This window comes from Macrotis lagotis, chromosome 7 (genome assembly GCF_037893015.1).
Source record: "Macrotis lagotis isolate mMagLag1 chromosome 7, bilby.v1.9.chrom.fasta, whole genome shotgun sequence".
NCBI classification, from domain to species: Eukaryota; Metazoa; Chordata; class Mammalia; order Peramelemorphia; family Peramelidae; genus Macrotis; species Macrotis lagotis.
The window spans coordinates 29,531,173-29,554,820 of record NC_133664.1 but is presented as its reverse complement, the minus strand read 5'-3'; the positions used below and the strand labels follow the sequence as shown (position 1 = coordinate 29,554,820).

General features: G+C 37.1%; 1 protein-coding gene across 12 annotated transcripts in view; it reads right to left on the bottom strand.

Moving 5' to 3' along the window:
• THRB (thyroid hormone receptor beta) overlaps positions 1-23,648 on the bottom strand; it is a 425,807-nt gene that overhangs the window by 250,492 nt on the left and 151,667 nt on the right. The window lies entirely within an intron of this gene.

Below are 23,648 nucleotides of genomic sequence, written 5' to 3'. Positions count from 1 at the left end.
CCAAACAATCTTTGAAGTTATTCTTTGATCTGAGTAGACGCTAACCCCAATCAGACTCAAGTGAGAATTTTTTAAATGTGGAGAACCATGGTCAGACTCCATTCACATCAAAATCCATTGTTATTTAGTCAAATAAAGTGATGAATTAACCAGATTCAACATCGCACCTGGCTTTGTCCCCAGAGAATGAAAGTAGGCTAATGTTATAAAATTATATATATCATATGTTATATTACATTGTATCATATTAATTGTAATATATTATTTTATATATATGGAGATTCCTTTAGATATCTTTTGTCCCATATTTAGGTCTGATAACTCCTTGATTCTAGAATAATGACGTCAATCAATAAATCTGCAGTCTACAAGGACAGCACAGAGTCTACTCTGGTCACACATCTAGAGCTGGGGAAGTCAATTCAATTCAACAAATACTAATTGTCCACTATTAGCAAGGTACTTTATTAGGTGCTAATTTCTACCCTTTGTGAGTGTACAATCTAGCAGCGGTATAGTAGGAAATATAATTACTTATAAGTAAATGTTTTCTATGTACTTATCTATAGACTTGGGCAGCTAGATAGCTTTGAATCAACAAGTCTGATCTTCATAAGTTCAAATTTGGTCTCAGACATTTACAAACTGTGTGACCTTGGACAAGTCACTGGTTTCAGTTTCCTCATCTGTAAAATGAGATAGAGAAGGAAATGGCAAACCACCTCAGCAACTTTGGCAAGAAAACCCCAAATGGGGCCACAAAGAGTCAGACACAACTGATATGACTGAACCACAACATCGATAAACTTGATTTATGTGTTATCCCCCTGTCATTCCCCAGTAGAATGTAAGCACCCAGAGGGTAAGATTTGTCTCCTTTTAGCCTTGTATCCCCTAGCATCTGTTACAATGTATGCCACAAAGTAGGTGCTGAATAACAATGATGGTTGAATTGAATTAAATTGAGAAGTCCAAATTATGAGGCATGCACCCTTGGACAAATCATGACCTCTATTCAGTTCCTGGTTTTCTAGAAACCTGGGATCCCTGCCCTTTCTACTTCTAAAATTATGGTCTTCTATTTGCTTTAGTTTCAAATACTCAGAGAGATCCATCTGATTTCTAATGTCATGAATGTAATGGCATTTGGGTAGTTTATTCTAACCTGCCAAGTTTTGAACTACTGGATTGAAAGTGGGTATGGAACCATGCATTTTGAACTGACTGAGGTTCTAGAACTAACTCTGTACTAAACTCTACCAGGAACACCCTCCTACGAACAATGGTGATTTTTATGGAATAATGTAACCAAAAGAGCACTAGATTTGTAGTCAAGAGAACCAATTATAATTCTCAGCTCCGGGATATATGTAAGACACTCTACCTCTCTAAATATCACTTTCCCTATGTGTAAAATAGTTGATAATAAAAGATTTATTTACCCTCAAAGCTTGGGGGGCAGCAAATAAAAGGTATATAAATCTTTACAACAGATTATATGAGTTATTTTTATGTAGTCATTTGCCAGCACTAAAATAAAACCATATACTCTGCAAGAGTGTGAAAATAATGCAGCATCATAACTAAATTGTTCTTAAATATTATTCTCTCCTGATTTTTAGACCTACAGAGACTCCGTGGACTCCTATCCCTACTAAAAACATTTATCAATGCTTACCCTCAAGAGAGACCTTCCTTAATGTCTAACCCATGTTCGTCTATGCTCTATACTCAAGATAGAGAGATCCCATTGAACCTTCTTTGGGGAAGGAAGAACAAAGGAGCATAGGAGGGAAGTAGAGTCAGCACCCTGGCAAGAGGAAAGTGAGGTCCAGGAGATGAATCAGAGTCATAGCTAGAAAAGAACTGAGTAGCTCCTAGCTAAGCTGAGCTGCCTCATCCTTACCATCACCATAAGGGAAGTAGGTAATAGAGAATAGATTGAAGAAGGAAAAGTATACTTTCTTTTGGGGAGTAATAGACTAGTTGTAATTATGGAACCTGGCAGTAGTTTCAGCTGCTTTTTAAGAGGATCACAGACTCAGGGATTGGGAGTTATAGCACTCTACTGTGGGATTTCTTGGTGTCTTCTCTGACATTGGCATGCCTCCTCAGCATGCCAACCCCCAGGAAAGCTGCCAGAGGAACTGTGGGTATTGTCTGTTTCCCCTCCTCCAGTTTTCTTGCATGCCAAGGTTATGCTTAGCACTGCTCATTGGTGGTGGGAAGTATTGTGAACCTTCTGAGATTTGACATGTCTGGGTTGATAAGGTCTTTGTGACACAGCCTTGGGGAGCACCTCTAAAATGGCATCCCATAAGCCTCACAGATGTGTCGAAGGGTCACCATTTTATTTAATCTTCTCAGTCTGACAGCTGAAGTTTGCTTCCTCCTATCCTTCCCATTGCACTCCCTTCCACACACTTCTCATCCCAGTTCAACTGACCTTAGCTCTTCTCTATACATGAGAATTCATCTCTTATCTCTGAGTCTCTGCAGAAGTGATCTCCATGGAAGCTGTGCTTACCTTCCTTGGTTTCACCTTGTAGCATTCTTTGTAAAATGATAGCTCTGGTGGCTTCCTACATGGAAGTCTTTCCTAATCTGGTTATTAATCAGTTAAAATTTGTTAAGTCCTTCCTTTGGGACAAGGTCAGTTCTAAGTATTGGGGGATAGAAAGAAAGGCAAAAAAATACAATCTCTCTGAAATGACTTCAGGTTACTCTGTGAGCATGCTGTGTCTCATTCCCCTCCCTCCTCTGGGGGAATGTCAACTGCTCAAGGGCAGGAACTTTTTATCCTAAGTAGGAGTAGGTGCTAGATAAAAGTTTGTGGGATGGAAGCACATATAAACACACACACACGCATACACACAAACACACACACAGACACACACACAGACACATACACACACATCCAACCAATACATGACCCTCATGCCAACCTTTGAATGTTTGATCCAAGAACTCTTCCCTTTTCTCATATGCTTCCTTCTTTTGCAAAGATTTATGAGGTTTGGGTAAACTCCAGAGTACTATGGGTTATCTATTAGTAGAAATAGAGACTGGGGATTTTTTAGTGATTTTTACGCTGCCTTAAGAAGGCTAAAAACAAATGTTTTCTTTTGACACAGGCTCCCTTACTGTCACATTCCTTAACCCTTAGCAAACAGGTTATATATCTTAAAGAGACATTGGCATTTTAGGGACCTTATATACTTTTTCTGTGAGCAATACTTCACTTTACTTGGTAAGGAATTAGAAAAGTCTACCTTCTCCCCCCATCCCACCCCAACTCCTTATTTCAGAGTTAAGAAACCAATCCAGGCCAAGGGTCTCTTCCTCAAGCAGTCAACCAATTGCAGAGACAGAAGCCGAACGCATCACTTTCTGATTCCTAAGCCATGTCACCCTGGGAATATAGACCCCAACGCCCATAGGACAAGGATTTCCTGTCCTTCCTTTCCAATGGCAGGAGCAGCCAGCACGTATGACAGGGTTTCACGTCTAACATCTCACAGGGAACAAACTCCATTTGCCACCGACTCTACTTCAGTTTCCCTGTGCTTTCCTACAGACTCTTGCCTCCGACCCAACTAAATGTCTTAAAAGGGAACCCAAGGTTCTTCATTTGGAAATGAAAGAGAATCATCTCAATACTGATAGGATTTAGAGAATTGATTTTTTTTAAATCATCAAAGTCACAGGATTAGAGAATGATTTAGAACCAGAATGGAATTTTAGACTATCTGGTCTCCCTCTTCATTTTACAAATGAGGAAACTGAGGTTCAGAGAAGCTAAACAATTTTCCCGGGGCCACATAGGAAGTAAAAGGCTGAAGCAGGATTCAAACTCAGACCCTGTGACTCCATATTTTAGTTCAACACTCTTGCTATAAACTAGATCTGTGTTTGTTCTTTTAAGTTTAGTAACCACAGAGCAAGCAAACATTTGGAGAAGGAATTAGGCATAAAAGAAAGGATCTGACGTCCGTAAGGCTCACAAAAAATTTTTCTTGGGGAAAGATACCATAAAAACTCATTTAAAAATCATTTTTTCAGTGCCATCAAGCAAGAGTTTTCGTCCACCTCTCCAAACCGCCAAACAAATCATCATCCAGATCATTCACACTTAATTCCCATCCAAGCTTATCTATAATATGCAGAGGGAGGAGAAAAGGTTGGGGGCCAAGTAACACAGTGAGATTCAGTCATGCCAGCACAGACAGGAGGGTTACTAATGGAGAAAGCATCTGCCAGCTGCAAACTGGTTACAAGTAATGGGGACTCACCCATGGGATCAAATGGATCTCCTGTTCCTCAGGAAGAGGACGCTGTTTTATTTCTATTCCAATGTCAAGTAAATATTAATGCTATTGGGAAATGACTAAACAAATTGTGGTACATGAATGCAAGGCACTGCAAGAAATGATGAACGGGAAGAATACAGGGAAGGGGGACCCACACAGAGTGAAATAAGCAGAGCCAGGAAAATGTATACTAAGTCTACAACAATGCACTTTTACTATGATAGTCACAAAACAGAGGGAAATATTTTTTTTTAATAAAAGGAAAGTGGTCATACTTGCCCTTGAAAACATCTGAAAAACTATTCCTCCCTCCTTTCTTTGAAAAATCTGGAGATTCTGAGTGTGAAACTACTGCACATACAGTTAAACATGATTGCTTTATTGGTTAGTTTAGTGAACTGCTCATTTTATTTATTTACTTTTTTATCTTTGATACAAGGGTTAGCATAAGGATATATTCAGAAGTGAGAGTGATGAAAGAATAAAATATTTTTTTTCAAAAGTTCACTTGCTCACACCTATCAGAGTGGCTATTATGCTATAAAAGGGAAATGATCAATGCTGGAGGGGATGTGGGAAAACCAGGACATTAATGCATTATTGGTAGAATTGTGAACTGGTCCAACCATTCTGGAGAGCAATTTGGAAGTATGTTCAAAAGGCTGTAAAATTCCGCACACTCCATGATACACCAATACCACTACTAGATACCAAAGAGATCATAAAAAGGGGGAAAAGATCCACAGGTACAAAAATATTTATAGCAGCACTTTTTGTGGTGGCAAAGATTTGGAAATTGAAGGGATGCCCATCATCTGGGAAATAGCTGAACAAGTTGCAGTATATGAATAAAGTGGAATACCATTGTTCTACAAGAAATGATATGCAGATGAATTTCAGAAACACCTGGAAAGACTTACATGAACTGATGTTGAGTGAAGTGAGCAGAACCAGAACATTCTATACAGTAACAGCAACATTACGTGGTGAACAACTAGATAGACTGAGCTTTTCTCAACCATACAGTGATCCTAGACAATTCTAAAAGACTTTGATGGAAAATGCCATCCACATTCAGAGAAAGCATACTATTTTCACTTTTAAAAATATTTTTAGTTTTTTTCTTTTTTGTCATTTTCCCTTTTTGTTCTGATTCTTCTTTCACAGCATGACTATTATGGAAATATGTTTACCATGATTGTGCATGTATAACCTATATCAGATAGCTTGATGATTTGGGGAGGGGAAAAAGAAAGGGAAGGAGGGAAAAATTTTTGCAAAAACAAATATGGAAAACTATATGTAACTGGGAAATTTTTTTAAAATAAAGGGGAAAAAAGTTCTATTGCTTGTTGATTTCAATTTTTTGGAAGCTGATCAACTGGCTCTGAATGGGAGAAGAGTAGCCGGGCCAGACTCACCATGACATTCATACCGAGGCAAAGTGAATCATCCTGGGTACTCAGCCTTTGTGGGGCCATGGATGGGAGATGTGTTCTGGGAACGACCTATTTTTCACTTGGACACAATGCCTTCTCTTTCCAGCATAGCAGAAAGATGCAACCATAGGAATTTTAAAATAGCATCATGTTACCCCATGAATAGTATTATCAACCTGAACCATCTGGTTTAAAACTTTAAAGTTAAATGTAGATATCTCAAGGACCTATTAATAACTCAGGCCCATTGCAGGCCTACTGTGGCTAATAGTACTCTGTCCTTTAGAAGCACATGCATGTCAGAAGCAACACTCTCCATAGAGAAGGAAGCAAATGTACAGGAGAGCTTAGTTATTAAAAATAATGACCCAGGGGCAACTAGCTGGTATAGTGGATAGAGCACTGGCTCTGGAGTTAGGAGGACCTGAGTTCAAATCCTCCCTCAGATACAATAATTACCTAGCTGTGTGACCTTGGGCAAGTCACATAACCCCACTGCCTTACAAAAAACAAAAAAAATTAATGAGCTAGGTGATGCTCACACCCAGTTTGTAAGCAAGTCTTGTCCAGTGTTCATAGAACAGCAGCAACATATAAAAATGGGTACCAGCAGTAGCTGTTGCTTAACTAAATGCTCAGTTTGCCAGTGAAGGGTTCAATCTCACAATGGCAAAAGAGCAAAGAGAAGTAAAAGACATGGTAGATAGTCCATTCTTGGCATAAAAATTCCCTGAAAAAGGGAAGGGGAAGGAATAATCATTTATGTAGCTGTTATTTATTCTGGACCAACTCTTTACAAATATTATCTCATAGGAATAAGATCTAAAAGAACTTTTTCTTTCATTAATTTAGGTAATGTAGAAAACAAAGAATGGCACTTGGAGACAGGAAGACATGAGAACAAATGCTGACTCAGATACATATTAGCTATATGCTCCCCCCCCCCCCCAACTTCAATCTATACTCCATTTGGTCACTAAATTTTCTTGAAGTTCAGGTTTGACCATATGACTCCTCCCTTTCTCCTACTAAAAAAAAAACTCCTGTGGCTTCCTATTGCCTTCAGGATCAAATATAAGTTACTCTGTTTGGGATTCAAATCTCATCATATTCTACACCCCTTCCCCTTCCCCTTTTCTTACACTTGATTCCCTTTCATGTACTTTTTCAGCTAATGACACTGACCTGACGGTTCCTTGAACAGTTCCTTTTAAGTCTAAATTAAAATCTCGTCTTTTACAGAAAGTCTTTCCCAATTTCACTCTTAATTCTGATATTTCCCTCTACTCATTATTTCCTATTTATTCTGCATATAGCTTGTTTGTACATATCCCAGTACACTGTAAGTTCCTTGAGGGCAGTGACTCTTTTTGCCTTCTTTTGTTACCGCCCCCCCCCCCCCCATCTCTTAGCACTTAAGAAATATTGATTGACTTTGAGCAAGACTTAATTTCTCTGGCTCTCAGTTCTGGAGATAAAGTGAACACCTATCTTCCAGGATGGTTATGAGGCTAACAAGTTAATGCTTATAATTTTTTTGCAACCCTTAAAGTGTTTTTAAAATAAAAATAGTAGTAGTAGTAGTAGCCAGAATTTATATAGTAAGATCTGGATTAGTATGACTAATGACTCCTGTTAAGTAATTGCATTCTTCAAATCTGCACTTCATATTGCCATTGGGCTGGAATAAATGAGCATATTTTATACAATTATGATTCTGAATAGTATGAATTTGAACAGTTGCAGTGACTTCAGGGGATTCTTTATTTCTACTCATCAAGGCCTCTATAGCACTTCAAGATTTGCAAAACACTTTACAATATTTTCTCATATAATCCTCACAATAATCCAGGGAAGGGATATACCCATTTTACAGTTGAGAAAACTAAGCCCTATAGTTTTTAAGTGGCACACCAGGTCCTACAACTAGTACATGTTGGAAGCCAGATTTGAACTCAGGTCTGCTTGACTCCAAGTCTAGTATTCTACCTAGCTGCTATATAATCATCATCATCATAATTTCTAATGACATGATAACAATTATTATATTATTATTATTATTGTTATTATAGATGTGAAGCTTCTAGAGAACTTGAATGCCATCTAATTTAACCCCTTCATTTTACAGCCTGAAAAGTGGAAATGACTTGCCCAAGATGACACAAGTAAGACAATTGTAGAATTAGGATGGAATCTAGTACACTTCCTACTCCAAACCCCTTACTCTTCCTATTGCTTATGAAATAGATTGGACAAATATGGTAGCACATGCCCATGATCCTGCAGTAGCAGGGAGGCTAGAATGGATGGATCTCTTCAGCTTAGGAGTCTTGAGTTTTAGAGGGTTAAGCTGATCAGCTGTCTACACTAAGTACAGCCTCAATATGCTGAGCCCCGTAAGTGGGGGCCACCAGACTGACAAAGAAGGTGAACTGCTGAAGTTCAGCTCAGAAATGAAGCAAGTTGAAGTTTCTGTGATGAGTAATAGGATTGACTCATGAAGGACTAGTCTTCATCTAACCTGAGTGAGATAGGTAGTCTCAGTCTCCAAAGAACAAACAAATAAACCCAAGATGATCAACAGTGATTTATTTCCAAATGATGAGTTCACAGATTTCAAACTACATTTAAAAACATTAAATCTGTATATATATATATATATGTATATATATATATATATCTGAAATATGAATGGATATTCACCAGCAGAGATGCTGACATGGGCTATTTGAGCCAGAAGGTGCCTTACTTTCATGGAATATGGCTCCCTTCACTTTACAGATGAGGAATGTGAATCCCAGAGTGGGTATGACTTGCCAAGGTCACAGAGCTAATTAATAGCAGAGCTGAGACTGGAACCCAGGTCACCTGTCTCCAGGACTCTTTCCATTCTACTGTAATACCTCTCTTGCTACTTAATTGAAACATTAAATTAGCCTCCAGAAAATATCCCATAAATTATGGGATTCTTATGCCATCCTTTAGAGTAAAAGCTTTTAAAAACTGAATTATGAGGTTATCGTACACATCAAACCCCAGTAGCATCTTGCATTTGAGATATAAATTTTCATGTTGGTATTAAACAGTCTTCATAAATAGTCATTAAGACAAATACATTGGGTTTTCTCATCTCTAATGTGAGAGTGAAGTTATTTAACTATTTAAGGAAAATCTGGAATCTTTTTAACAAAATATTGGCTGTAAATTCTTGCCCTGAAAGTAGCTAGCCCTTTTGGAAAGATCATAGCGAAAGGAGGGAGCTGTCATTGGTAGAGCAACAATCTTGTGTCCTCTGTCCTGTTTCCAGTCTATGCAGTTTATTGTGCATTACTTCCCTATAGTCCAGTCAAAGTGTCTTTCTTGCTTTTCCCCTACATATTCCCTTTCATCTTTCTCCTCCACTACCTTTGCTTCTATATCTGGAATGAACTTCCTCCTTACATTTACCTCTTGGAATACTTAGTCTCCATGAAGTTCACATACCACTTCCTGCATGAGGTCTTTCCTGACCCCTCCAGCTGCTAGGCTCCCCCCATAATCCTGTATTGACTTGGCATGCATTTTGTAGAAATTTATATGTGGACCTTTGATTTCTCCTTGCAGAATATGAACCATTTGAAGGTAGGGACTGTTTCAATTTTTGTATTTGTATCCCCAATCTCTAATACAGTACCTGGCAAGTCACTTCATCTCTGTTTGCCCTAATCCACTGGAGAAGGAAATGGAAAACCAATCTAGTATCTTTGCCAAGAAAACCCCATGGACAGTATTGATGAGATAGGTCCTCACAGTCACAAAAAGTCAAACTCAGCTGAACGACAGCAACAACAACATGGTAGGCATATTAAATATTGGTTGACTAATTGGTTGCTGAGGCTAGAACTTCCCAGTTTGCATTTCTTTCCCAAAAGTCATTACTGTAGCTTTAAAATCTTGGTGAGAGCAAACAGGGAATGAAGTTCCCAGTTCCCTGACATTCAAGACCTTAGCAATTGAAAGGTCTATCTGATTTTGATTTCAATGCAAGAACAAGAGCCTGGTTTAAGAGCCCTGAAACATTCGAGGGCCAGTAATGAAAACACAGGAATGAACTCGATAAAGAAGCTCGGATTGGATGTTATCAACCTTTAAGTCAGGGGTTGGGAACCTTTTTTTCTGTCGAGGGACACCAACTCTCAGGGGAAAGGAAATCCAGATCGGTATAATTAAAAAAGCAACTGGGCCTGGCTTTGTTTTGCATTTTTGAAAGGACAAAACACAAAAAGTTCCATTTGGCTGCTTTTTAAATTAAGACCAGAGAATGTTTAACTATTCAATACAAGAAATATTTTTAAAAACAACCGTGTTTGAGTTTTACGTGATGGCCAGTTAAGGGAAAGAGACAGATGGGAGAAAGAGAGAGAGGGAAACGGAGAAGGGGGAGTGAGAATGAGAATGAGAAAGGACATGAGAAAGGGAGGAAAGAGACAAATATACCAAGTTAAAGAAAAAGGCATACATTTGGAAAAATCATTGAAAGAGCTACACACTGAGTCACACAGAGAAAATGACCCAGGGAGAGAGACAGACACAGAGAAAGCCACAGATAAAGATAGAGAATGGACAGATTTGGAAAGGAAGTAGCATACATATACATACATACATACATATATATATATATATATATATATATATATATATATATATATATATATACACACACACACTTGGGTGGGGAGGGGAGAAAGATAAACAAGAATCTAAAGAAACACAAAAAAGAGGTACAAAGCGAAATAAAGAAACAGTCCTACAGATCCCAAAGCATGAAAAAGAAAAACAGAAAGATAAGAAACTTAACTTACTCTTTTAGAGGATAGCATCTCTATTTTGTAACCTATCAGGATTTTACCCTTAAACACTTCTATATATGATGCATTTTTACAACTATAGACATAGAGTGAGTTTTATTTCTTAATATTTGTACTGGGGGCAGAACAAAATTCAGCTGAAGTTGAAATGCCTCACAGACTAGTGATTTCTCATCTTTATATTAAATGGATGTGATTAAATTTTCTTCTGTACAATATAGAACTAATTCAAAGAAGGTATATCTGGTCTTCTTGTGTGGCACATCACCATGAAAACTGAGTACTAACATTATAGTGTGATGTCATGGGGTGAGGATAAAAAATGAACAAAAGACAAGCATCTTAACTTTCATTTAGGGGTTGTGGGAGGGAGGGAGGTGGCATATTCATGGGAATAGAGAAGCTATAGTCTGTACATAACAAAGATGAGCCAGGATCTGTTGAGTAGTTGTTTCTGGGGGCTCCATGGAACTCCCCATAACAATGAGTAATCATTGTCCTTACTGCATCCAGGACAACGAGAGGACAGAATCCTGGGACTTGGTTTCTTAAGTTATGCCCTGCTTGCAAATAGGAAAAACCCCCACAAATGTATGTGTATCATTGTGATCCCTGATTCAGGAAGGCAGGATAATTGAGCTGTGGGGATGGAGAGACAGCAATAGTTTGTGTCAAGATCTATATTAAGACCATTATCTTTTTGGCTCACTCTGCCCTTTCTTACACATACAAAAATAGGAAAGGATCAGGTTTCTGGCCTGGTATTCCTTAAGTTATTTTTTATTCTGTGTTTATAGAGTATATTGAGTATGTTTCTATGAACTCAAGGAAGAAAATTATGTGAGAACTCATTATGAAAGATGATGGGGCACTGGAGGGAGGAGGAATGTCTAGTTATCTACATGGTTTTCATTTGCACATCTGTATTTGACTTTAAAATGAGAGAAGTGTTGGGCAGTGGCGTTGGAAGTAATTTTAGCTTGACCCAGGTGACTTCCTAAGAGCTAGTCAGGGTTAGGAACTCAATAAACAGAAGAGGGAGCTCAAGGTTGGAGGTATCTCCAGGGTGAGAAGTCTGCTGAGATGAGATGGAGAAATGGAACTGAAAAAATACTCAACATGATGTCTGGCACTTAATAAAAGCTTGTGGATAGATTGATTGATATGGGGATTATAATGCACACTTCCGTCTTTCTTTCATACCAGTCAGTGGCTGCTATCTATGCTTCCTCTAGACTCCATCACAGTCCTCTTCCTGGGGAGTGAGGAAGGAAGAAGCATTTGGGTGTGTCTTAAGGATACCGTACATGTGTATGAGTGGATGAAGTAAGTTGTACTGAAGGCAGATTATTTCTTAACTATTTTTCTTTCATATAGTAATAGCCATTGCAATGATTTATTGAAAATAAAGGTTTCTTTTTTCTTCAAGGGGTCTCAGATCTTAAAACAGACACCAGGAGAGAAATCATAGGGAAAATTCCATAACATTTCTTTCTAGCTAATTTTATCCATGTTACATTAGTATTAAAAATTAAAGACTACATTATACAATCCTATAATCCTGTAAAATTGTCCTAGCAACTGTACCTAAGTAACAAGAAAATTTGTTTCTGCATTTAGAAGACTAAAGAAGACTTAGATACTAGAAGAGATTGTTTTTTTACTGACTGCTATAACTTATTCAGGAGAACCTAAGAATTCTTGAGTATTTGTTAAACTGACAAAAAAAAAAAGAAAGGTGGAGTGATTAGAGAACTAGTTTGTGAGTCAGGAAGACAGGGGTTCAAGTTACACCTCAGAAAAAATGATTGTGCAGCCATGGGCAAGTCACAACCTGTCTCCAAAGCAATTCTCCAGTCTGATCATTTAAAAAAAAATATTGCTCTGTTATCTCTGTGTCATCTTCAGTTCCAGATATATATCTATGTTACTTCTATACCCAGTTGTTTCTGGTAACAAATAATTTGAAAAGGGGAGGGAAGGAGATTAGGAAAACATCTCAACACAACCACCAAGTCTTCCAGTGATGGCTATTTCCCAAATATAAAGATTACAGATGAATTGGTGATCTCTGAAGGAGAGAATTTTTACCCTGAAGACTCTGAAAAATGATGAAATCATAAGTACAGAGCTCCCTCCAAAGCTTAAGTGGTGGTAACTTTTCAATAATCATCTTTCCTCTTCTCAATTTTCCTTAAGGAACGCTTTTTCTTATGTCACATATTATATCTTTTGTATTGTATTGTATCTTTTACCCTGGTAAAGTGGGGCTCCCAAGCTTTCAGTAAGACTGCTGTAAATTTTTCACTTTGAAAGCAGAGATTAAAAAGACCCAGCACTATTTATCACAGAAACATATCCCTGTGAGGATCCTAAAACACCATTTGAAGGCGTGATATAGCTGAGATTCTTCTCTTGAGGTCTATGGATAGATTTTTTGGGGAGCCCCTGAACCAAGATGGGAAAAGAATTCCATCTTGTTTGTTGTTTACCACTAGTTTTCTTTGTATGCATTTTTTATTGAAAATTTTTTTGAATTTTAATTTTTTTCATTTAAAACATCATTCTGAGAAGGGGTCCCTAGACTTCACCAGCTGTCCCAAAGAGTCCAGGACACAAAAGGATTAACATTTTCTCCTCTAAATTGGGAATATATTGACATAACACATTTATCAGTTAATGGTTCCAGGGTTTGTTATCTACTTTGGGAAGAAATCAGGGTTCCCTCTTTTCCAGTCATCCCTCTCTCCCATCCCTCTTTATCTGAAGAATTTTATTTATTATTCAAGTCTTCCACAGAAGGTATGCCAAAAAATAAAATCCAAATTGGCTAGTAGTAAGTAGCATGAGGCAAAGGTCAGACTGAACAAGAAAAACTAAATGTGAGGATGAGGGAGAGGGGGGTTTTAATGTCAATTTAAATCAGTCTCTAACATAGGGGTGTATCTTGAGTCTCCCAAAAGCCCAAATACTCTGAATATGGTTCTTGTACTATTTGGAAAAACGATATATGAGAGGTGGCTGTCTTCTGAACTCATCCAATGTCTATGTACTTCCAACTTAACTTGAAAAAATTGTTTCTTCAAGCTTCCTCCCAAAGTTAACAAAAATCAATCAATGAGGTATTGTGAATCTACTATGTATGATGCATAGGGATTATGGGACAGAGAAAGGACCAAACAACTTTGAAGCCCATCTTAATTCTTTGCTTATTAAAATATTATGTATAATAGGAAAAGGTGAGTCATGACCAAATGAGATGCTCTGCAAACTTAACATACTCTATAAATGTTGATATTATTAATTATTATTCCAACTTTAAATCTCTGGAATGATTATAATCATTATCAATCAAATGAAAAGGAAATCACAAATTCCCAGACTCAGAACAAATTTCTCAGCCAGTTTTCTTTCAACACAAAGGGCCTGGTGGTGGGGGGTCCTGTTTGCTATTACTGGGAGCTAAAGTTTTGAATCCTTTCTGATCATCCAGATGCTCCAAGACTAGTGAATAAAGGAATGATGAAACACTGCTGCTAGAGGGGGTCTTCAAAGAGAATCCTTCCATCTATGGTGCTTGCAGTAGGTTCACAAGCAGCAGAGAATGGGTCAGAATATTGGGTCAGAAGTGAATGCAGCTACTTGGCTGACTGATGAGGTCATCTTGCACAATCTGACCCATTTCCAAAGAGGCCAAAGTCACTTTGTTGGGTCAGATAAAGCCCAGGTGACTTAAGGGCAGCCTCAGGACAGGACCTGGGCAGTTCAGATGGTGGACAGCCGAAACAATCCACACCCACAGGTCAAATCCTAACATTTGCCTTCAGTCACCTTGAGATTCCAAGAAAAGGAAAGAGGACTGTCTTCAAAAAGCAATTCACTTAATCTTGTCCAACATCAGCTTTAATGTCTGTAAAATGTTAGCTTCTAGTGGGCAGCAACTGTTTCTGCTTTTTTAGTTTTTACAATTTTAAATTATTTCACATTTTTTAATTGTATTCCCAACACTTCCTACTATGCCTGGCCTTAAATAATAAAACTTTGATGATTGATTGGCTCATCTATAAAATGGGGATAAATACTTTCTTGAGATGCCTCTGAAATTTGCTGTGGAGAAAATTGATTTGTTTTGTTTTGTTTTGTTATGTTTTGGTAGGCACCATACTGACTTAGATAAAGCAATAGTTCTAAGTATGGTCTGGAAATAGGGGTTCCCAAAACCTTTGCAGGGGTTCCATGAAGTCAGAGCTATTTTAATAATAAAATTAAGACACCTCAATTTCTAATATAGTGAATATTAATAGATTTAGTTCACATAAACAGAAGCTCTTTGGGGTGCTCAAAACTTTTTAGGAGTATAAAGGGGCTCTAAGACCACAAAGGTTGAAAACTGTTAGGATAGAGGAAAAGCCATGGATTTGGGAATATGTGGTTCAAGTCCAGATTCTGATACATACTGGCTTTGTGATCTGATTTGCAAGCCAGTCACTTAATGGAGTCTGGTAGAAAGAAGAGAAGGCAGAGTGTTGAATGTGGAGTCATGAGACCTGAGTTCAAATCTCACTTTAGATATTTCCTTAGCCATATTACCCTGGACAAACCACATAACCTATCTATTCCAATTTCCTCAGATGTATGGGGACTATAATAATACCAATCTCCCAGGGTGACTGGAGGATCAAGAGACAATATTTGCAGTGTCAAGTATAGAGCTTGGCTCGTAATAGGTACTTTAAAAATCCTTCTTTCCTTTTTAGTGACCCAGGCAGCTCTCAATGAATTAAAGGAACTGATAAAGTACATTAGTGAAGGAAATTTCCAAACCAAGAGTCCTTTGATGAATTCACAAGTCTGAACAAAAAAAAAACTCTATATAAATATCAGTTGTTGTTGATGTCTGAGTCTCATATTTTTCAGTAGACTGAAAGCAAACATAGTCCTAAGACCCATCATTATGCTGTTATTATCTTTTTTTATTTGATGTTCTGAAGACTACTGGACAAGAGGATAAAATAACTTTTTTTGGTAACTAAATCTTATTTGGGATTAAACTTAACCTCTGTGAGCTCCTGAAAACATCTTTGATACAACTCCAGTGGCAGACAAGATAAAGGGGGAGAAAATGAGCTTGATCCTGTTCCCATATGGTTTTGATGTCTTCCTCAAGGTCTTGATATTTTGAAATCTTTTATTCCATATATTTCAGAAATCTTGATTATTTCATATGGCAACTTCTATAAAAACATTATTCTTAAATGTTTATGGATCAGCTTTGGTTTTGGTTTTGTTATTATTAGAAATAATTAAATCACATATATGGAATTAGAAAAAAGAACTTATTTTATACCAAAAGAAGCTTTTTGGAGTAATTATTAGAGATCCAGCCTTAAAGCTGACCCTGGAAGAAGGGTCAGACTTGGTGCTCTATATGGCCACACGTTTTAGAGAAGGTATGATTTCTCCACTCTTGAGTTCCTTGCTTTGATGAAATCACAGGTTTGGTATTTACCCCTGTCTCTTGCTGGCCAGAATCTGGAAAAGCAACTTCATCAGGGATGGTGTGACCTGCCTCATGATTCGAAGGGATGCCTGTCTCAAAGCTAGGGCTAGCTGTCAAGTAGCCCAGCCTCCTCATTTTTGCAGATGAGTAAACTGAAGTCCAGAAAGGATAATCTACCTATGATCCAAGATACTGACCTGGGGTCAAGGAATAGGTATAAAACTATGGCAAGAGCACTGAGACAATGATCTCTCTTTCCTTGGATTTTTCTTTCTTGGGTGGTTTTCTTTTTCTGAGCTCATATCACTGAATGAGCTATAGTGAGAGAAGCAGAATAAGTAATAGTCATGGTTGTACAAAAACACAGTGGCATGCTCTGGGGTAGCCATTTCAGGGAGATTTCCCAACCTCCTCTAGCCTAGTAAACATTTACTGAAGTTTCAGTTTGAAGAAGATTCATGTGATTAACAAATCAAAATTTAGAAATGAAGAGTGTACCAACCATCATTAATGGGATAGCAACATATTTATATTATAAGGATTTTGGATATTTGGTTGATTAAGATGTTCAACCAATTGTTAGAAGTTCTGTAGAGATGGCCCAAGAAAACATTTCCAAGTTTTAAAGTGAGTTAGTAGTTGTAAAAATACTTAGCATTCCATTTAACCCCATTGTCTTGCAAAAAAAAAAACAACCCTAAAAAAAATTACTTATCATGGTGCCTTAATGTTAAGGTACCTTAACAAATGCTAATTTCTTTCCTCTTCTAGGGAGAAATTAGGGTCTCAGTTTTCATGATGAATTCAAAAAGTCATCACCAACTATTCCTGTTCCTTTCTAAGATGGAACTGTATGGAATTCAAGTCATTCTAAAAGTAGATAAAAGAAATGGGCCAACCATGCCTACCACACTTCAGACGAAAGTTAAGCAACCATTTCAAGACAGACTTTCAGTGGGCCAAAGTGCTCAGTCCAAAGGCAACACCACAACTTTGACAGAAAGCAGAGATTGGGAGGGAAGAGTAAAATATGATTCTATGAACCAACATTTTCTATTAAATATATTTGGAAGAGAAATGTAAAAAAAAGTGACAAGAAATTCAGGCTTGCTTCACCCTAAATGAGAAGACTGATGTTTTCTGTTGAGATTTTGTTGCAAAGTATTTATTTTAAAAAGTTTAATGGAGGAAATCATACTGCTGTTTTGAAATGTCAAATGTTTTAGCTTTTACTTATGGATGAAAAAATTCTCAGAAAATCACTTATGTGTAATGGGCTAGTGGTCATGTTTGAATATCTATACTAAAAGGAAAAGAAAACTGGAAAATTCAAACTCCATTTGTTCAAGGTTGTAATTCAATAATAGCCTATGTCATGTGATTTGACTGATTTAGGAAACTCTTAAATGAAGAGATGAAGATTGCCAATGCAAAAAATTGTTTGGAGAGCAGTGATATCCAACTCAGATAAAAATGGGGACTGCTATCCGATACTTAAGGATTCCTGGGAATATTGACTTGGTTTTAATGTTATATATGTTATTGAATTTTTGTTTATTTTGTAAAATATTTCCCAATTGCTTTTTAATCTGGTTCTGGCCACACTGGGGAGTGTTTGACACCTCTGCCTTACTATGCTGCTTTTCATAATGCAGTAATACCCTTATGAAATAAGAGATGTTCTCTACTTGTATAAAGTCCCAAGTTTGACACATTATTTCTAAGAAAGGGTGCTTTTTTAAAAAAAAAGAATGCAAAGCTAAAACATTACAGTAAGAAACTTCCTAAAAGGAGTTCTTACTGCAAAGCACAAATAGATTGAATATCTCATTTAGCCAGACTTACATTACAGAAGTTCAATTATAAATCCTTTATCATAGGACTTCACAGTTAAGGCTCCTTTTGGGTCTGTTTTTTGTTTGTGCTCCCTGAATTAATGGTTATTTTGATGCATTATGGTTTGTAAAGGATGTATTTGCTATTTCATATATATATATATTATATATATAGGCAATATCTCTAATACATGGTCAATTATTATAAGGGTTTCATATGGTGCTGAGAAACATATATTCTTTATCATACTGTTGTATGATTTACAATCTACCATTAAAAGAGTGTCATAGACTCATAGCCTTAAAATCGAGAAAGGAATTGAAAAATCACTGAATCCAACTCCTTCCTTTTACAGACAAGGAGATTGAAGCTCCAAGAGGAAAGTGATTTAACTCATATCTTTTGATCCAATGCTCCTCTCAGTACTACACTACCTTGTTCTATCAAGGATCTGACTATTTTATATGGATAATTCCGTTTGCTAAGGTATCTGGACTTGAGAAGATGCCAATCATACTGACATTTTATCTAAGTTAGAGATAAAATGGAAAGACAGATGAGAATTTCAGTTTTATTGAAGTACAATGAGTGTTTCAAATACCACATAAAGAAAATGAAAACAATAATGGAAATGAGCTAATAAAGAGAAAAACTTGTGCATAGGAATGATATAAGAAGGTGAAATGTTCTCTATAAGACTACTACTCAGTTGGTTAAGTGGCTTGCCCAAGGCCACACAGCTAGGTAATTATTAAGTGTCTGAGGCCGGATTTGAACTCAGGTACTCCTGACTCCAAGGCCAGTGCTCTATCCACTGTACCACCTAGCTGCCCCTGCTTATACTTTTAAAAGTTCTGTTTAAGAGAAAGAAAAGTTATACATATCTTCATCTGATAGTATATAAACTCCTTAAGGACAGGGATTCTTTCATTTTGGGTCTTTATACCCCTGGTGCCTAGGATCATGCCTAACACAGGTGCTGATCGATTGGGTGATTTAACAAGACCAGTTCCATCCACTATGCTTAGCACCATCAATGACCATGTAACTTATCATATGCTTATTTCTGATCATAATGAAGAATATCATATTCTGATACTCCATCGAGGCAAGGATATGCCCCTGGGCTCTCCAAGGATTTGTCTGTGGAACATGAGATGTAGTAGAGCTTCCAAAATGGAAAAGTACAGGATTCCTGGTGGACTGATATTTGAAAATCCATTCAGCTAAGTTCTGGATGGTTCCTGATGATTAGGTTACCAAATGAAGACTGTTAAATCTCAGAATCTCATGAAACTGTCCACACTCAATAATTATAAAGTACAGATGAGGCTGCATAAAAGTTAATGTTCTTATTTTTAATAAGACACTCCCTTCTCTTCTCTTCTTCCTTAATCTCTTCCCCACCTGACTAATAAGAGTTTTTTTGGTCAAGGTTTGGATCTTGGAGGAAGGTTAGGAAAGTATTTCATCTTTAGAGACAAGACTATAATTCACAGATCAAAACTATGTTATTGCAATCAAACCATGTTATTGTTAACATCAACCATAGGCTTTGAATTAAATCTATCATGTGTTTGGAAGTCAAGATTACTGTGTTTAACTGGCACTCTCAATAGCAGCCAACCAACAAATGTTGACATTATTTGCAGGATACCAACATCTTTTTGAAATATTAGTCATTTTAGGGAATGTAGAGATGAATTGCTTACTGTTCATGCTGTCTTCTTCCAGTCGTGGGCTTTAACACAAAGGCATGATACTTTGTGCAGAGATATTTGGTGTTATAGATCGTGGCTACATGAGACCAAAGCTCCATCTCACATAGGATAAAATTTGCCCATTTTATTTGTATAGCTAACCTGCTCCTTATATGTTCATTTATGCTAAAAGTATGACATGAAAGTAAGATTCAAGGTTGTAAAAGTTTAAAACCATCATTATATGAATGTTGGAAACCTCAAGTTGATGCCTTACTTTGTTATAATAGGGAAAATCATAATAGGTTAACTCTAAGATGGGTGGTGAAATCAGAGTCCCATGAGCCTCCTCTGATTCCTCTCACTGCTGTTTTCTTTGTCTATTCCTTTTCAGTCCTACCAACACAGTCAGTCACCGCACCATCTGGAAGACAGCACACCCTTCTACATCTTTGGTCCTTGGCATTGGCACAGCCCAGAAAATAAGTTCTTAAAATTACCATTGCCTTGTCTGACTGACAACAGAGGCCTCTTGTCCTCATTCATTTCATATTTGCTAAATATCTGTGAAATAGCTTCATCTTAGTCCATTATCAACCACTTTTCATCATTCTTGTTGTGTTAAAAATTCCACTGAAGATATCTGAATCATTTCTCAGAAATCACTTTGAGGTCATTATCTTCACAGAATAACCAAGACTCAGAGTCAAAAGGGACCTTAGAGGCTAACAAGTTCAAGCTGTACCTGAAAAAAAAATTCTATGGTAATCCAGGCTATGCTTGATGCTCATAATGAATTGTCTCCTCCACTTGGGGATGATTCTAACCATGAGCAAATTTTCCTTGACTTCAAGTCCAATATATCTCTTCACAATTTCCATCTATTGTTGCTTGTTCTACTCTTTAGGGTTCTTAATCAGGGATCTGTGAACAGGTTTAAAAATACATCTTGATAAGATTATTCTAAGAAGGGGACTGTAGATTTCATAAGACTGTGTAAAGAATCCACAACAAAAATAAACTAAAGAATCCTTGTGTATAAAGCCAAGTAGAAGAAACCAAGGACTCTTTCCATATGATAACATTCCAAATACTTAAAAACTAACATCATATACTTTTTAGGGTCTTGTTATTTTCAGGTCAGCATCAATAGTACTAATGTCATATTCTGATACTCCATCGAGGCAAGGATATGCCCCTGGGCTCTCCAAGGATTTGTCTGTGGAACATGAGATGTAGTAGAGCTGACCCTCATGTGAAATAATCTCAAGGGTTAAAATGGCCAATAGCCCTTCCAACATTTATTACTTCTGTGATTCTGGGTTTCCTCATCTCTAAAAATGAGGGGATTGCAAAAAAAAAGGAAAAAAGAGGGGGGGGAAAGGGAAAAAAGGGAAAGGACCTATTTGTACAGGGGATTTAGAAGTGGCTCTTTGTGTGATGGCTAAGAATTGGATTTTGATGGCATGCCCATCAATTGATAAACGGCTGAACAAATTGTGCTATATGAATGTGATGGAACACTATTGTTCTATAAGGAAACCATGAGGGATAGGACTTCAGAAAAGCCTGGAAAGATGTGCATGAACTCATGCTAAAAGAAGTGAGCAGAACCAGAACAACATGATGCACACTACAGCATAGGCAAAGTTCCTATTGATTCTGTCGTCCAACATGTTGGCTCCCCCTGGCAACTTTCTAACAGCTACAAATTCCAGATGTATACCATCTATGCCTTTATCTAATTCATTGATTCTTTAAAAATACTAAATAGTGTTTGACCTAATACAGATCTCTAGGGCATTCCACCAGTTCCCTCTTAAGAGCTGTACTTCCTCATTGTCCTTATACCACAATGGTTGTCATATAATCTTTCTCTGCCCCATTTTCATTTTCATCTGAGGAATGGAAACCAGTTTCTGACTCACATCTACCTCAATGAGTTCTGATTAAGGACCCCATTGGTTAATTTTAATATGAACATTTTATACAATGCTGTTACTCAGAAGTTTTGTTTTTTAATTTGTTCACTCATTCCTTTCCATTATGAAGACTATAGTCACTGCATGATAAATATGATGTGGACAAGTTACCATTATTCCTTTAGGGTTCACACCTTTAGAGTTCATATCCTTTAGGGTTCACACGAGGCCTCACAAGGTCTAGTCACAGCAATGCCTTTTGGTTCTTTCTGTTAAGAACTATTAATCAGCATCTTTGCATTCATGGAGATGCCTGTGACTCCGTGAGGTTTGTAACTGTTTTCCAGATGAGTCTTTTGTTATCATGGAAAAAACTACATGATTTTAAAATTTTTATTTGATTTTATTTTTTCTCCTGATACATGCAAAAACAAGTTTCAAGATTTCCTTCCAAAACCTTGAGTTCCAAATTCTTTCCCTTCTTCTCCCTCACTGAGAAAGCAAGCTAGATTAAAAATGTGTAGTCATGGAAAACATTACTATAAAAGTCATGATGTAAAAGTAAACATACCCCCCCAAAAGAGAAACTTCAAGAAAATAAAGTAAAAAAGTATGCTTCAATCTGTGTTTAGTCACCATCAGCTCTGCCTTTATCATAAGTCCATCAGAGTTTTCTTGGGTCACAACCTTGCTAAGAAAAGATAGGTCATTCAGAGCTGATCATCCCAGAATATTGCTGATACTTGTATAAATCATCACTCATCTGCTTATATAAGATTTTTACTGAGAGCATCCTGTTTATCATTGCCCATAATAGAATAGCATTTCATTTCAATCACATATCACAATTTGTTTAGCCATTCCTCAATTGATGAGCATCCCCTCAATGTCCAGCTCCCTGCCACCAGAATAGAGCTGCTATAAATATCTTGATATAAATAGATTCTTTTCTTTCTGTATTTCATCTCTTCTGAACTATGGACCTAGCAGTGGTATCACTAGACCAAAGGGTAGGCATGGTAGGCCCTTTGGGGATAGTTCCAAATTGCTCTGCAGAATTGTTGAATCATTTCACAACTCCTCCAACAGGGCATAGTGTCTCAACTTCCCTACATCCCTTCCAACATCTGCCTTGTGTCCTATTAGTTAATACAAGAGGTATAAGGTATTATCTCAGAATTGTTCCAACCTACATTTCTCTTATCAACAATGACTTAGGACAGTTTTTAAAAAATGATTTAAATAAATTGCCTTGATAACCTCATCTTCAGATCTCTTGATCATTTATCAATTGGGAAATGCCTCTTCTTTTTTTTTATGAATTTGACTCAGTTCTCTATGTTTTAGAAATGAGTTATTTTATCATAGAAACTTATTTCAATATTTTCCCCCACAATTACTTTTGTTAACTGTATTTCCTTTCATCCTATTCCCCCACCCCTATTTATTCTATTTTCTCTCCTTTTGCCCTGTCCTTTCTGAAAATATGACAATCCCCTTTTACAATCTTCCCTCCCTTCTATCACTGATCACTCCCTTACTCCTATTCCCCTTTCTCCAATCCTATTCCTCTCCTCATTCTGTACATTCTTTAATAATAGAATCAGAGGGTAGGGAGAAATGAGGGAAGATCACATGAGTTTGTCCTCTTGCCTCCAGGTAGGAATGGCACTAAGAAAATTCTAGAGAGTTTTTTTTTGTACCTAGAAAAATATCTAGAAATAATTTTTAGTATTTCATCCATCAGAAAGCTCTCTGATTTGGTTGGTTAAGACACATGCAGGTGAAAATAATAGGATATCAGATCATGGGGGGGGGGAGAAAGAGTGGTACCAGCATATACAATTAAATTTCTTTAATGAATTCTTGCTAACCAGTTGAGTGTGCATGTCTCAGACCCTTCATCCTGTGCATATGGGAAAAAACTTTAAAAAAATTTTTTAACAGAAAGAAAAAAGTGACTAAAATTGAGCTCCCAAATGAACATTGCATCTTAATTGGAGATTGAGTGAAAGGGGTTTTCATTAAATACAAAGTAATGCAATTGGGCTGAGGAGCTGTATTTACTCTGTATGCTATAAAGAATCCATGAAA